The sequence below is a fragment of the Euprymna scolopes genome, chromosome 7, assembly GCF_053919585.1.
Source record: "Euprymna scolopes isolate OS-2025 chromosome 7, ASM5391958v1, whole genome shotgun sequence".
NCBI lineage: Eukaryota > Metazoa > Mollusca > Cephalopoda > Sepiida > Sepiolidae > Euprymna > Euprymna scolopes.
In genome coordinates this window covers 22888032-22904653 of record NC_136488.1, presented here as the reverse complement: position 1 = coordinate 22904653, position 16622 = coordinate 22888032, and the positions used below count along the sequence as shown (strand labels likewise).

Genomic DNA, 16622 nt, shown 5'->3' with positions numbered 1-16622 from the left:
TTTTCTTTTAGTAGAATATGAAAAAATGTTTTCAGAAAGCGTTTATAAATGTGACTTTGGGTGAAATGGTAGAGTAGACTCAAATTATGGTAGGCTTGCAATTATTGAAAAAAAAAAATATTGGAATAGGAAGCTATATTACAACGAGGTATCGAAACTGAAAACTGAAACCAATAGACCAACAAGTTAAACAGGTTGGAACAAAAGAAACAGAAAATAGATCAGACAATTCTGAAGAATACATACCATAATAGTATTTATAGAAAAGACTGAGATTAGCAACATTGCATTTCTAAGGTTGCAGAGAAGATAAAGTGGGATCAATTGAATTGCAGATACCCTATATCAAGTTTCAAGTCTGTAGAATAAATATTTAGAGGGGTTTGGTAGAGACGTTTAGTACTCACACACACTAGGTCACTTATATATATATATATATATATATATATATATATATATATATATATATATATATATATATATATATTATATATATATATATTATTACGAATTCCATTATTATTAATGCAAACAGACAATAATAACACATTCGTGAGTTCGTAATAAATAATAATAATAATAATAATAATAATAATAATAATAATAATAATAATACATTCATTAAATACAATGGACATTAAAACACGTATATGTCCTGGGCTCGGTACACCTTGCTGAAATAGAAAACATGCAGAGACTCTTTCAAAACCGGAAATATACAATAGACGAACGAACAGCGTATGAAAATAACGGAAAACACGACACGCAGTGGTAACTTTCGAAGTTAAATTTTATTACAAAACAATGAACTAATTATGATAGGGAAGGGATAATGCAATTAAGTGAAAATAAAAAAAAAGAACAAATTATACAGATGGGGAGGGGTATCTTTGTCTACTATTCGAAGATGCCAATGAGAAATATATAAAACAAAAAAGTATATTACTCCAAACAGAATACGTATTCCCAAAGTCGCGACCAATGTACTTCAGTTCGTCGTTTATCATTGTTGAGATTGCCTTCTTCCCTGCTGATGTGGTTTCTCCTGGGTGTTATCTCTTTCTTTTCGCTGTTGATATGGAGTTCCTCCCCGGCATTACTTTGTTTCTTTCGCTTTTGATGGAGGGAGGAGGGGATCCACATCTTCGTTCATCTGTCGCTGGGCGACGCGATGGCCAAGTAGTGACTGTCCTGTACCAAAAGGTCTTTCTTCTTTTTCCCCATCTCTCTTCCCCTCTTCTTAATACATTTCTTAGCCCTTTCTTTCCTTTATTCTTCATTGCCTAGCAACCCGCACGGGTCGATGGGTTTCTGATCAAATGACCCGGTCATCGGGCACCTGTTAGCTTGGGTAATAGACGCCTCTCCCAGCTCTCTCCTTCTCTTCTATACTCACTGTCTCTTTTTCTCTCTTTAGGTTTAGCCTCTCCCTCTTTTTCCTATACTCTCTTTTTTCTCTCTCTCTCTCTCTCTCTCTCTCTCTCTCTCTCTCTCTCTCTCTCTCTCTCTCTTGGAAACTACGTTCATTTGCCTCGGTGATAAGATAAAATAAAATAACAGAAAAGGATACATTTCTCGTTGGCCCGAAATTAAATATTTCAATTTTTAATTAATTACGTAATCCAAGTCATGGATTACGTCACAATATATATATTGTGACGTAATCCATGAGATATATATATATATATATGTTCATGTGCTAAAACGTTTTCATCCTAAATTTCAGTGTAATTATACACAATGTAGAAACTAAGCATAAAAAGAATTAATCATAATAGTTATATCAATTACTGAGTAAATTAACTTTGTTTTAATACATTTTAAATATAAATAGGCTTTTAATATCAATGTTAGAGCTAGAAAAAACTCAACTTTATAAATATATAGATAAATAATAACAAAAAAGAATGCAAATTTCTTTTGTGACGGATTGGTTCCTCTCTTAAGTTATAAAAAATTATTTTCCCATTTTTGATTACAAATGATAAGCATTCTTTATTTACTTGCTTTTCTATAAGGACAAAATTAGACATAAGGACAATTGTTATAATATACAGAAAATTCCCGAAAACAGCATATAGATTTTGAAAAATTTTTTTCAAGAACTTCCCATCTGTGAAACACATTGCTACAAGATTACTTTCCTGATAGCTACAACATGGTCATCTTAAAATAATGTCCATAAAACTTGTAATAAACCATCCTCATAAGCCATCGCATTTTGTTCATTCTATGCATTATTTTCAATCCTTTTATAATATTTACCATCATTGACACTTTGTCCATCTCATTAACTCTTATTTTGGATTGGCTTTTAGCCTTGATAAATGGTTACACATGAGTAAATGCAATATTTTTGGATTTAATTTTTTTATTTTAATTGCTTCAATCTAGAAAGGTTTTTCTTTCCTTGACTGTGACCAGAACAGATACTAGACTTTGATCTGAGCCCAAAAGGCTGACAGAGGAAGCAAACGATGAGAACATAGTCTCTTGAAAAGGTGCAAACAAAAAGTTCAAATTTTATTATTTCGTCATCGTCAGAATGCTATGCACAAAACAAGTCACGCTGAATTCAATGGAAACATAATCCAAGTCTTGCTTATCTGGAATCAGATGGATACCTAGTTTGTATCTATCCTGGCAACAGACACACAAACATTACAAGAGGTCAATGCTCATGCTCTCTCTCTCTCTCTCTCTCTCTCTCTCTCTCTCTCTCTCTCTCTCAAGGTGGTAAGAAGTGGCTTATCAAAACACACATGTTTTTCATAAAGACCCTACTAAAGGGAAAGTGCGCCCCGGTTCAAGTGTATCTAAATCTAACTCGTAGGATTTATTGTTGAAAGATTATTGTCCTACTTAAATATACAATATTTCATCAACTTATCATCTTGTATAAATGTTGGCGTTTCTCACACGATATTAATTGTAGGAATACAGAAAAACAATATTTTCAAAATCACCATTTGGATTATATTTCCAATGAATTCAGCATCAGTATTATCATACCAATAGTCGCTTGCTCTTAAACAGGGCCCCAAAAAGAGTTTCAAATCTAATAGGTTCTGCACTGTCGACCAAGCTCCAACTTCAGTCGCATGACCGCAGTGTCACATCCCTGTGCCTGTTTTACAAGTACTTTAATGGAATGTGCTCTGATGAACGCCTTACACTTGTGCCCCGACTAATTTGATATGCAACAATATCCCCCCCCCCCTTCACTATTAGGGTCCCTAGATGCCAGAAAGCCTTCTACTATATTAGCTCTCTACTTCAGACTGCTACTTAGGAATTCCCACATTGTTTCCTGCTTCCCTGACTGTATTAATGTGCAAAAGTTTAAATGTAATGTGAACAGATATCTGGCTACTCAACTCCCCATAATTCCCTGTTAGACATGATTCCAAATAGTAGCCCTTATGTTCCAGGTGGCCATTTGCCTTGTTTTGGAGAAAAAGAAGGAGTAAAAAAAACAAAAACGATGTGTTCATTCTTGGCTGACCTTTTAATATCAAGAATATTGGAACTCTCAATATCTTGTTGAAAAGTCCAAGTTCTTTGATTACCAAATAATGTAAAAAAAAAAAAACCTTTTAACTTTGGATAGATAATCATGAACCTCTTCCGGCAATGGTATGTAGAAACCTGGATTTGCATCATCTCTTGATTGTGTGCCATAAAGAAAAGTCACTTTGAAATGAATTTTTCTTAGTACTTTATACATTACGTCACTCTTCCAGAGGTTGAAGTTCAATCATCAGTGCAAGCAACACTCAAAATACAATTGCGAATTACTTAAGACTTCTACCCGGTCGTAACTGATGAGACGATAAGCATGTTACCTCCATGGATTAAATGAAGGTTCCGTTTGAAATTCTGTGCAAGTTTGACAAAAAGATCCCGAAGTTCAACAAGAGACACTTGAAGGTCGGAGATTATATGATTTGAAACGTTATAAAAATAACACTCAAGATGAGAACAGTAGTCCGAATAATATGAATAATCAATCCTCATCAAAAAAATTCAGAAACGTAATATATATATATATATATATATATATATATATATATATATATCTTTTCAAACAGCTGTGGCACGATGGTTCATTGTCCTTTAACTTCTGCAATTGTCAGGACATTACGTTTGCTGAATAAAATTGTTAAATCGACACCAATAAACGATGTCTTGTCTGACAATTGTATTTCATAGATTCACATATTTTTGTCCTCATTATTGCCAATCTTTATATTTAGACTAAAAGTCAGATGTTGGGCCTCTCAGATTTTTCCGGTGTATACATAATTCATGCAAAATGATCGGTTTTCTGTATATGAATATGTTATTTATGTATGTTTTGGTTTCTTTTGTACTTAAATAGGCACCGCCAAAACGGGGGGGGGAGGGGAGGGAGGTAAGTACTTTTTGACGGACCGTCTTTTTAAAAATCTACTAAAAATCAGGCAATTATCCAATCAATACGAAATTTTCAGCGATTATTAAGAGAAGAATGAACTTTATAACAGTGTACTTATTTTTCATAAACAATATTTATGTATATTTTTTTGCTTACAGCCCCCCTTGTTTTGAGGGGGTTACAAATATGCTTAAAATAATCATCTGAAACTGAACAAAACATATTGTGTTGTTGTAAGGGACGGGATTATAGATTAAAAAAACCCAAAAAACTTGTTTGCATACCTTATTTTGATGTCTGAATATCAGAACTTCGATTGTGTTTAATTATCCCGCTTTTGAGTTTTGAAGTGTGAAATTCACTGAATATGTTAAGTAAAATAATTAATTTAAGTTAAGCAAAACAAAAAAAAATTTTTTTTTAATATTTATACGAAAAAAGCCATTTTAAAATCTTAGATAAATAAATTAACAATTTCTTTTTAGCGAGCCGAATAATGCATGACCATTATTAAACAGGGCATGCTTTGAAGAATCGATACAAAAAAAATCGATAAATATTGTGCCCTTTGTGTTAAAAATATCATCATTTTTTTCGATCCAGTTTGGAGACGTTTGCCGCCTTTTGACTATGGTGGACCAAACGTGCTGAAATAATTTTTTTATTCTGCTTCAAATTGCCCCCCTCCCCATTTTGGAGAGCCAGACCCCCCACACACATACACATTAAAAACCAAACTCATACAAATGCTCAGCGTTAATAATACATAGAAATTTTCGTCACTGAAAAATAAGTTTTTTTGGGGGGCTTTTTGGTCTTCCGTAGTTTACTTTTTATCAAGAACAAATGTAAAGTTTGTAAACAGAGTAATCAAATCGACTCGAAGTAACTGGTTGCCTATATGAATAAGGGGAATTATTTGAAATCCAGGTACTTATAATATTTTTGCATATTCTCATAGAAAATCACCCTAAATCTTAGTTAGACAAGAAGTAAAAAATTAATTCTTTCAAAAACCTTTTTTTTTTTTTTTTTTTTTTTTTTTTAACTATTTATATACGTTTTTTGTGCAAAACAAAAAAACGCCAATTGTTAACTTTTGGGGAAAATTTAACATTTCAAATTTAATTAAAAATAGTAGAAAAAATTTTACATTATTCTGCTTTCTATATGATAAAATTCAGGGTTTTATCTTTCTGGAAAAAAAAAAAGTTACTCAGAAATAATGGATTTTAATAAATGTAATTTCGTTTTAAAAAACAACAACAACTTGATTTTTCGGCCATTTTTGGCGGTGCCTATACTTAAATCTAACGAGGTGACATATTGGACATTCTAGTTTTAGTGAAAACTTATATGAAGTATCACATAAACGTTATTATAAAACCGTTAGAGAATAAGATGTATGACGCCATACAAATGGAGATTCTCTTGATTAACGGCAAAAAAAAAAGAACAAAAATAACGATTTCTTTTTTTTTTTTCACACAGTGGTCACCACTTATCAAGGCACGGAAGCCACTCAGGGATAAGGGTTATTGCAAGTACATTACATTAGTGTGGAGATTTGATGAAGTGTTTACTTAAGGGAGCGATTCATTAGGAATTTGTTAACGTTGGACTTGAAGACATCCAAGTTGTAGTCCGGTGGGAAGTAGGAAGACGGAACAGAGTTCCACAGGCGTGCAGTTCTAAGAAAGAAGCTTTGTTCATGGAATCCACGTTTTGATTTAGACACAGATAAAGAGTGGGGGAAATTTTTCACAGTGGATTTGGCTAGACGGGTGTTTTTCGTGAAAGATTGGCGAGGGGGGACCAGAGATTGGAGTTCCGACGAGCACCTGCCATGGAAATAACGATAAAACAAGGATAGGCTCGCAACGTCTCTTCTGTGGGAGAGAGGTTGCAGGGTAGAGAAAGGGGCATCCCCCACTAAGCCACGAAGTCTATTTTGTACTCTGTCAAGGCAGGATAGGCTGTTTTTAGCAGCTCCTGCCCAGATATGGCAACAGTATTCCATCTTTGGACGTACTTGGCTTTTATATAGATAGAGAATTGCATCAGTAGTGAGATATCTTCTGGAGCGGTAGAAGGATCCCACCATCTTTCCAGCGACCTTGGCAACAGACTTGATGTACGTGTTCCATTTCAGATCAGGAGTAAAGGTCAAACCCAGAAGCTTGTCAAAATACGGAGCCTCTTCCAGACGAGAGCCATCCATCCCAATTGATGCCAGATGGGGATCAGAGCGTTGATGATGATGATGATGATGTCTAGTCTATAACTCCATCCTTGTCACAGACTATTTGATCGATATGATAGTTGCTCGTCCTCCCGATAGTCCAGATTTATAAAAACATGCATGTCATACTCCACATGAGAATGTATTCATCTCTAATACAACGAATAATATAACATATGGTGTGCCTATTTACCTGCCTCTCGCATAAGGGCGTGATGTGACACAAGGTCAAGCTTAATGTGGAGTGTACGTGTAGCCATTATGAAACACCACAAGCATGTCCATGGTCCTATGATGGTCAGTAATGGTTACTGGTGTATGCTCAATGATTAATTATCAGTTCGAGAAGCAATGCACCGAAATATCTGATTCTTAGCAAGGTTGAACAAGATGTCTAATCAACAGAGATCTCAGTATTAACAGTCGACCACCTATGGACATGAATGCTCAACAAAGTCCCCTTTAGTAATTGTTGTCCAGATCTGCAGCTATCCACCAAAGCGTGTGTCACTCAAGCACAGAGGATTACGTCACAACTTAATTCTCCCTCTGGGCAATAAGCTGCATGTTGAACCCATCAAAGATATTGCTGCAACAAGACAGATGATAGAGGCTTTAAATAAAGGTATTAGCGAAGAACTGTAGTGGGGACACAGTCTTTATTTTAATCTACAAGGTGCCTTCAATAAGTTTCCAGACTTTTTCATATGGGCACTTTTATTGATAGTACACACATAAAACTCTAGTCTCCTTTGAAGTAATCTCCTTCAGCTGCAATGCAATTGTTGAACCATTCCAAAAACTCCTGGAAAGTCTCATGGAAGTCCTCTTGTGTGAACGTGCCAATGACCCCCATCACAGCCTCTTTCATCTCTTCAATTGTCTCATAACAACAGGTTCTAAGGGTTTCATTGAGCTTAGAGAATAACCAAAAGTGACATGGAGCAAAAGTGACATGGAGCAAGGTCTGGACTATAGGGAGGACGAGCAACTATCTTGATACTCATATCGATCAAATAGTCTGTAACAAGGATGGAGTTATAGACTAGTGCATTTATACAAATCTTCTGCATCTTCAGTTCCTCATGAATAATTGTGCGAACAGTTCACACATTCACATCAAACTGTGAATTTATTGACTCTATAGACACACAACAGTCTTTATCCATGAAATTCTTTATTTGGCCAATCAACTCTGGTGTTTTGACTTCCTTACTCTTTCCACACCTCTCATTATCCCTCACAGACTCCCTGCTTTCCTTGAATCTCATGCCACTCAAAAACTGATGCTCGATTCATGCAAGATGGTCCAAAAGCAGTCTGAAGTATTCCGTACGCTTTTGTAGCATTTTTTAAAAGTTTAAAACAGAATTTTACTGTATATTATTCTTTTAAAGCGTCCTCACGTCCAGATTGCATTTTTGAAATTCACTAACTGTGACAATCAAGCATTAGTGTGTATTCCAATTCTTTCATTTTACTGAAATTTAAACATGTATAAGATCCTAATTCAGAGTTCATGATTATCACAAAAGCAGGCGATCCCTATTTATCTTAGATCAAAAAAAAGATCAAGCTGTAGGTAAAAGGCAAACAATAAACAAGATCTTGAAAAAAAAAAGTTACTGAAATAGGAAGCTGTATTATAACAGGTATCAAAATAACGATTAAGTGAAGACCACTAGACCAAAAAGTTAAATGAACTGGAATAAAGGAAGCTGAAAATAAACCAGACAATACTAAAGAACACACACAATAATAGTATTTATAGAAAAGACTGAAACTAACAAAATACAGACACGGTTTTAAATTTAACATGTTAAAAATATGTTTCATGTGTACTTTTTCATCAACATCTTTTAAATACTAAAAAATTTCGGACAAAAACTTGGTCAAAATTACTAAAGTATGTGGGGAAATAGAACTAGGGAACAATCATCTAATACAGCTGTTTTTATATTTCAAAACACCAGGAATAAAATTTTCATTTCGTTCTCAATGAATAATGTAAATTATATATACATTATATATATATATATATATATATATATATATATATATATATATATATATATATATATATATATACACACACACACACACACACACAAACACATATATATATTTCTCTTTGTCTGTTTCACTTTTTCTCGGAAACTACTGGTAGATCTAACTGAAATTTTGTATGAACTTTTCTTAGTGCAGTAAACCAAGTAATATGGCATCCGTTTGATGAACAGTTAGGGATTAACAGGGATTAGTACTTAATGCAAAAGTGAGCACAAATTTAACCATATTCAACTGTATTGTGTTTATTTTGTTACCCATTGGACGGCGTCATTATTTTGTGACGTCATACATCAATACAGAAATAAAGAATAACGATGCACAATTGATGACAACACAAAGAATGAATGACATCATCAATCAAACCCGAGTGAAAATAAAGAAAGAGATCTTTTATTGAGACATCTTATGAGGTAAAGAGTTAACAGGTATTCACTAGCTGATCCTTCTAGACCGTTCAGAGTTCAACAAAATCCATACGAGGTCAGAGGTTACAAGAACCGAAACATTGTGAAAATAACACTCAAGATGAGAACAGTAGTCCGAAAAATCTAAATAATATAAATAATGATTGCTAGGCTTACAGAGGTGTACAGAACGAATAAATATCAAGCCCTGATAGAAATGTTTTTGGACTCATCTCCTTAGGAACATTGAACATCCTAGGTTCAAAGACAGATATTATTGAACTAGTTGGACCCAGCTGTGTAGGTCAAAAGTGATGATGAGAGAGAGAGAGAGAGAGAGAGAGAGAGAGAGAGAGAGAATCTGGCTATACAAAAAGATCTCTCTAACTAGACTTAGGGAATTTCGTCAGATATTTATGGAAAAACATGAAACAGAAAAAAGAAATCAGACTTCGATCAGTTTGTTGAAGAAAACAATTATTTCGCTAAAATCAAATATATATACAAAGATAAAAGGAAAATACTCTCCGATTTAACTATAAGGTTACCTAGAACACAATAGATGTGAGAGATGTGTAATTTAGCATAAATTATTGACATGAAATAAAACATAAAAATTCATGAAATAAAACAAAAAAGTTAGATAATTCTTAAATCGCAGTTTGGTTATAAAATTCGGAAATGAAATATCGTGTTAGGACTTTACGTAATTCAAAGAACAATGAAGAAGTGTTAAGCTATTAAAATAAGTTATTAGAAATTTGAAAAGCAAAAGAAGAATCATTGGAGGCGTTCCAGCTTGAGTAGTTGAAAAAACAAAAAGTGTGGAAAAATTCAGTTAACACAACATGAACCTTGGTGAGAGAGAGAAAGGCTACTTGTGCAGTTTACGGACTGTACTATTTTTTTAGATAGGATTTTCAAGTTCAATTAAATTTTTACTGTGTCTTTTGCTTATTAAACTGTTAGAATAGTACAGAATAGTAAACAAAGCCCTCTCCTTTCCTATTTCAAGATTGGGTTTCTAAATAATATTACTTCAGCAAACTGCAGAATTACTGACAGTGATAAAGATCTTTGCTACTCCTCAACTAAGAATTACAAGAGTCAAAGCTTAAAAAGCCAAGAAGCTCCTCAATAAGGTCAAATACTCAATTGAGCTGGAGATATTAGAGTTCTTATTAAACAAGGACACCTTTGTCAGGACTAGTGAATGGCTAGTTTACAGTTCACATGAAATCCTATACATTATGAAAACTAAGTGCCTTCAATCTGCAATTGTTATTATGTGTATTTCTGGCAAAACCTACATGTGTGGAGTGCAGTTGAGAAAGACACCAAGCGCGCCGCTTACAACATCAAGAATGAGCTGATTTCCATGATCAAACTGGGATTCACGCATTTCTCAAAAGCTACTATGAAAAACTTATGATCTAAATTCAGGTTTACCCCAATAGCCACGGTGGACATTCAGTCCGGTTTCTTTAAGTGAGAGATCAAGTTGATTCACTGTCTGTTTATATACTCACCGCTGGAGAACATTTTTTAACGTTTCAGAAAAAGGAGCCAAACGTTTGAGAAAAAAGGAGCCAAACGATTGAGAAAAAAAGGAGCCAAACGATTGAGAAAAAAAGGAGCCAAACGATTGAGAAAAAAAAAGGAGCCAAACGATTGAGCAAAAAAAGGAGCCAAACGATTGAGCAAAAAAAGGAGCTAAACGTTTGAGAAAAAAAAAGGAACCAAACGTTTGAGAAAAAAAAAGGAGCCAAATGATTGAGAAAAAAAAGGGTAAAATGATTTGATTGGTCTTGATGCTGGATATTCTTTCCGCCATTTGTGAACTTTTTATTCAGTTGACTTGAATCTGTAATGCATCAATTTACACTCCAACATAACAGAAAATTAACTCTGGCTAGTCTTGGCTTCTCAGTGAATGAAAATTAAAAATCTTTTTTTTCTTTCTCGATATCGATATTTTAAATTTGGTAATGTACATTAATATATATGAATAAATATAAAAGAGTTTTATTAGTAGCCAATACGTCACTGTCTTCTCCGCCATTTTTAAACATATCCCAAGAAAGGGAAATAACTCAATACTTCATATTAGATCAACAGGGACCAGGTCATTACAGGAATAGTCTAATCTCTTAATTTCGGAGGGGGGGGGAAGCGAGGATAAAACTTCTTATATATAAATTCAAGATTAAAAAAAATACTTGAAAGAATAAATGTGGTACAGCTAGTTAATAATAGTAAGGTGGGTAACTTGTAGCTTTTATTTCGAAACTCCAAAGATTCAATTATCCAGGGTAAATAAATTTAGATGTTTTCTCAGTTTAATGGAATTTTTTTAAATGCATTTTAGGTTGAAAAAAAAAAAATAAATAAAAAAGAAAATTACTAAATTACGTGTCATGTTGAAATTAGTAAAAAAATTCTAAAAATTACGAAAAATGAGTGAATAGAAAAATAATTACAAGTAAAAATTAAAATTTATCAAATAATAGAAAAGGAATTTTGTATGTCTGTGTGTGTTTGTTCTGTATGCATTCGAAAACGGCCGGGTCGATTTTTATGAAATCTCATATGAAGATCGGTTTTGTATCGGAATGTCTTTACTAAGTATCGATAATCAATGAAAGAATGGACGGTCGGTTTTGATCAAAGTTAAAACCTTACACAACTTAACATCACAAGTCCATTTGAGAAGTTTTATGACCTGACAAGCCAAAAGGCTCGACACACATGCCATAATGCCTACGAATTTCCATAAATCGCTTAAAAATAATTTTCTTACTAAAAAATAAAACTTGATCAATTATATAATTTAGGAAATATATTTTCGTTTCACTACCAGTATGTACCTCATAAAGATTTTTCTTTATTTTTAGTTTTTAATATAGGGGAAATTCTAGACAAAAAAAAAAAAAGAAAAAAGTATTTTAGTAAATATAGAGGTTGACAATTTTAACGAAGCCTGCAAGAAAAATGTATTGATATGTTCATAGAGAGTGGGGAAGTGATTGCCCCCTCTTTCTGTGAAAAGGTGACTCTTTTTAAAACAGCAAAAAGAGCTTTCTCTAGCAACGCAAAATTTTCTTTTTTATTGTTAAAAAGCCCCCTCTCTCTCTCACACACACACACACACACACACACACACACACACACACACACGATTGCTAAAGCGAATTGATTTCTTCTTTCTTTTCATTTCTTTTTGGTCTAATGTAAAAAATAAATTAATTAAATTTGTATTTAAAACATAGCCAACAATATTAATGTTTATTATATACAAAAATGCAAGTTTTTTGTCCGCTGTTTATAATGCAATATTTATTATTTAAACATTTCGTTTCAAGCAGCGAACTTGGTAAAATAATGAAATACAACTTGAAATATGCGTCCGTTTTTCTTGTGTCAACGTAACTTTTATTAGTGCACATTGATTTATTTCATATGCATTGAAATAAAAATGCAATGAAATGAAACGATATTTTTAAATCCTATTTCAAGCTTCATTAATATTCAATCTTCTTTCTGTCGCTCGCACACAAAACTGTAACCAGTTTCACCTTCCTGCATTTGTTACGTAATCAGTACTCATATAGTTATTGGTCTGCTGATTTAGCATCTCTGGTTTTTAGTTTCTTATATGTAAAGGATATTTAGTTCTCTTCCACTGCAAGAACTGCGACACCACGGTCAAAAAGTAGGATCGAGAAATCAGCGCTCCCGAGGAGAAGTACTCTGACCTGCAAAAAGTGCCTGGGTAGCACTGTCGGCATTACCCGGTAAAGGCACCTTAGGCGATTAGACATAAACTTCTCCAAGAGAGAAGGCAAAGAACCAGCATTACACCGCAATCAACAGGGACCAGGATATTACAGGAATGGTCTAATCTCTGTTAGTTTTGGGGACCGAGGATAAAAGCTTCATAAATTCAAGATTAAAACAAATTGAATAAATAAATGTGGTACAGCTAGTAAATAAGTTTATTTTTGTTGTTGTTGGGGAATGTGGGTAACAATCGCAGCTTTTATTTTGAAACTCCTTCAAAACATCAATTATCCAGGGTAAATAAATTTGGATGCTTGTGCAGTTTAACGGAATTTCAAAAAAAAAATGCATTTAAGGGGGGGGGGGAACAAAAAACAAAAAAACTAAATTACGTGTTATGTAGCAGTTAGTAAACATTTCAAAATTACGAAAAATGACCGAGTAGAAAAAGAATTACAAGTAAAAATAAAAATTTATCAAATTATGGAGTTTTGTCTTATGTTTTAATGTGGAAGAGAAAAGTCGGGAAGGTAAGTTCAATCTATAATTTTGAAAAATCCGCAATTTCAAAATAGAAAATGGCAGACCGATAATATCTGCCTTTTTTTTTTCTGTAAAAATAGTTCTAGCAAATCTTCTAATAAATCATTTTTGGAATTTTGATCAATTCCGACATGACACGTGATTATGTAATAGTGTTTATTATTATTATTATTTTTTTTAATACATAAAACGCATTTTCAAATCGCATACGGCAAAAAAACCTAAATTTAAATACAATATCACAATGTTAATAATAAGTCGGCTAAAACCAAAGGGTAATATCTATCTGATACAATTCATCTGTTCTGTCTTCGGTCAGTGAAGGAGAAATCTCCGAATGGATAAGAGGGGATTGCAAATTGCATTGTTATGATGACTGAATGCATGCATTCATAACCTGAAAGTTTCAGCTCTGTTGCAGATATTGACGGTGTAAGACTATGAAAGCAATTCCTCTCATAAACGTGCGTCATTGAATTCCAGGCAAAAGTGTATTGAGAAAAGTGGTGTAAAAAAATCAATTCTGGAGTACAAAAGGTCATTCGTTGTAATGGTAGCGATTGAGTTAGCTGGTGTGAATTTTAGCAAAGGTCACATTGAGTGCCAGTGTCATATTGAGTGCATGACCCAAATCTATAGAATCGTTACCAGGGCTGAATGAAAGACGAGTGACACAAAATTGAGGCGGAGGTGGGTGGGTGGTGGGACAAAAGTCAAACGATGCCGAATGACGTCACAAAACTTTTTGAAGCAGTCTCTTTGTGGAAGCCATGCGAACGAGCCACTGTCAATGATGTAGAAAACTGATAATTTTGACGAATGTTACGTCGTCTTTCCAAATAAAACCTTGAAGAAAACTCAGCGAAGTCTCCTTGTGTTATTTTTTTCATAAAAAAGTTTGATTCGCCTTAGTTAAACAAACGAGATGATCGATGATCACTAGACAATGCGGAGACGACGAGAAGAGATAAAAAGCGCGTAAAAAAGGCAGCATGTATAAATATCCCACAAACTATGCATAAAGAAATTCTTTATTTTGTTTCTGAAAATATTACACTTCTTAGATTGAAGCAATTTTGATTTTTGTCCCAATTTCAAGTGACCGTTTTGGGGAGTTGGGTTATCCCCGCATTAAAAACCAACCTCGTGTGCCTTCGTAGGGAGGTAAATAAATAGGAAGTATATTTTGAATTGTTTTTCTCTCAGCCCCTCGACCACCCGGAAATATGTCTATCCGGACAACGCCAGGTCAACACAGCTAGTTTTTAATGAGATAAAATGTCGGTCACATGATGCATTTGTTTATTTTTACACTTGACAAGATTTTAATTGTATTTTCCTAACAATGTATACAACCCCTCTTACTCCACTCGTCAAACAAAACGCAATAAAAATGAACTAAAAAAAACATTTAAAAAAAAAAAAGATGACAAAAAAAAAACAACAAAAAAAAATAACAGTTATCCGATTATTACGCTATCATCGACAGCTGGTGTTAAAACAAGGCATATAAAGGGAGATTAGAGTTTGTTTTCCCGTCAATTGTAGAAGTAGAGCTGGGGTGGTGACGGAGTAATTAACGAATGTGGTTCCTTTGTCTTTATCTAAACTATACAACCACGTGTCCGTAAGAAGACATTATATATATATTACTTGAAGGATCACCACTTACAAAGGTCCGGAGGCCACTCAAGAAGAGTTAAATGTTATATCAGTCATAGTGAAATTTTGATATGGCTAGATTATCTAAATCGACAACTAAATAGGAATTTATTCACATTAGACTTGAAGACGAACATGTTATAATCAGCCAGGAAACAGACAAACAGTATTGTGCTTCACAGTCTGTTCCAGGAAAGAAACTCTGCTCATGGAATTATCGTTTAATTTTAGGTACAGATATGAAATGAGGAAAATTGTTGGCGGTTCTTTTAGCTAGGCGAGCATTTGTTGTGAGCGTTTTACAGGAAGGGACCATAGATGGGAGCTAAAACATATATATATATATATATATATATATATATATATACGCTTGATTATAAAGAATATATACTTTTAATATCCTTATTCGAGAATTTTTTTTCAAATTTGCACACTTAATTAAACTCAATAAAAATGAAGTCATAGTTTCAGAGCATATATATCGTTTATAAACATTTTCAAGCCAAAGACATTTGTTTTACACTCATAGTGTTTTATTGTTAATATAATGTCTTACACGTGTTTCGTTGAATGATGGAAATACACTAAACAGCTCATCAGAAACAGATTTATGTTCCTCGAAAAAAAAGCACTTGGAGATTTTTTCCTTGGATTAAAAAGAATAAATGTTGGTAAAAGGAAATGGGAATGTTTAAAAGTCATATACATAAAAAGATCTTATTATAGAATTTGTTGGCAATCTTCTGAAGAAAACCCCGTTTGAATTCAGAGCCCACAAGGAGACTTTAGTTTTTATAGTGTCATATTTCTCTGATAAATTGTCTGGTGTATGCCTACTATTCATCGAAACATGTGTAATACACACCACATTAGCAATAAAATAAGTGTAAAATTAATACATCTTTGGCTTTGGAATGTTTACTATATATAATATATACTAGCAGTTTTACCCGGCTTTGCTTGGGCCCTATTTACTGTTCATAAGGTTAAGTGCATATGTATATATCAAAAAGTGTGAATATGTAAAGTAATGCCTTTCTGTATAATAGTCTTCCTTAACTACCCTAGAGAAAAGACAGACATTTTCACTTTTATATATATATATATATATATATATATATATATATATATATATATATAAAACTACTTTATTTACTCACATAAATTAATATACGAAAGTATAGATTTATGCGTAAAATTTAAGTATTTACTTCAATCAAAAGTGCTCAATACGTAAGTAGCGCTAGTTAGTAAGTTATAAAATATATATGGTGATTAAGCTACACTGAATATTCTGTGTTTCATCCACTCTAGGACTCTTCAGGCTAATGCGCATAAGCCTGAAGAGTCCTAGAGTGGATGAAATGCGGAATATTCAGTGTAGCTTAATCGCCATATATATTTTATAACTTACTAATATATATATATATATATATATGTATATATATTGGATCCAATATATAGTAAGGATTTAAAAGGTATAAAAGAAAATAAAAAAGACCCA

The 16622-nt window shown here is 33.3% G+C and overlaps 1 protein-coding gene across 5 annotated transcripts in view; it reads right to left on the bottom strand.

Annotated features, from left to right (window-relative positions):
• The window catches only part of LOC145279635 (uncharacterized), a 396470-nt gene that overhangs the window by 223982 nt on the left and 155866 nt on the right, over nucleotides 1-16622 (bottom strand). The gene's annotated exons all lie outside the window — the stretch shown is intronic.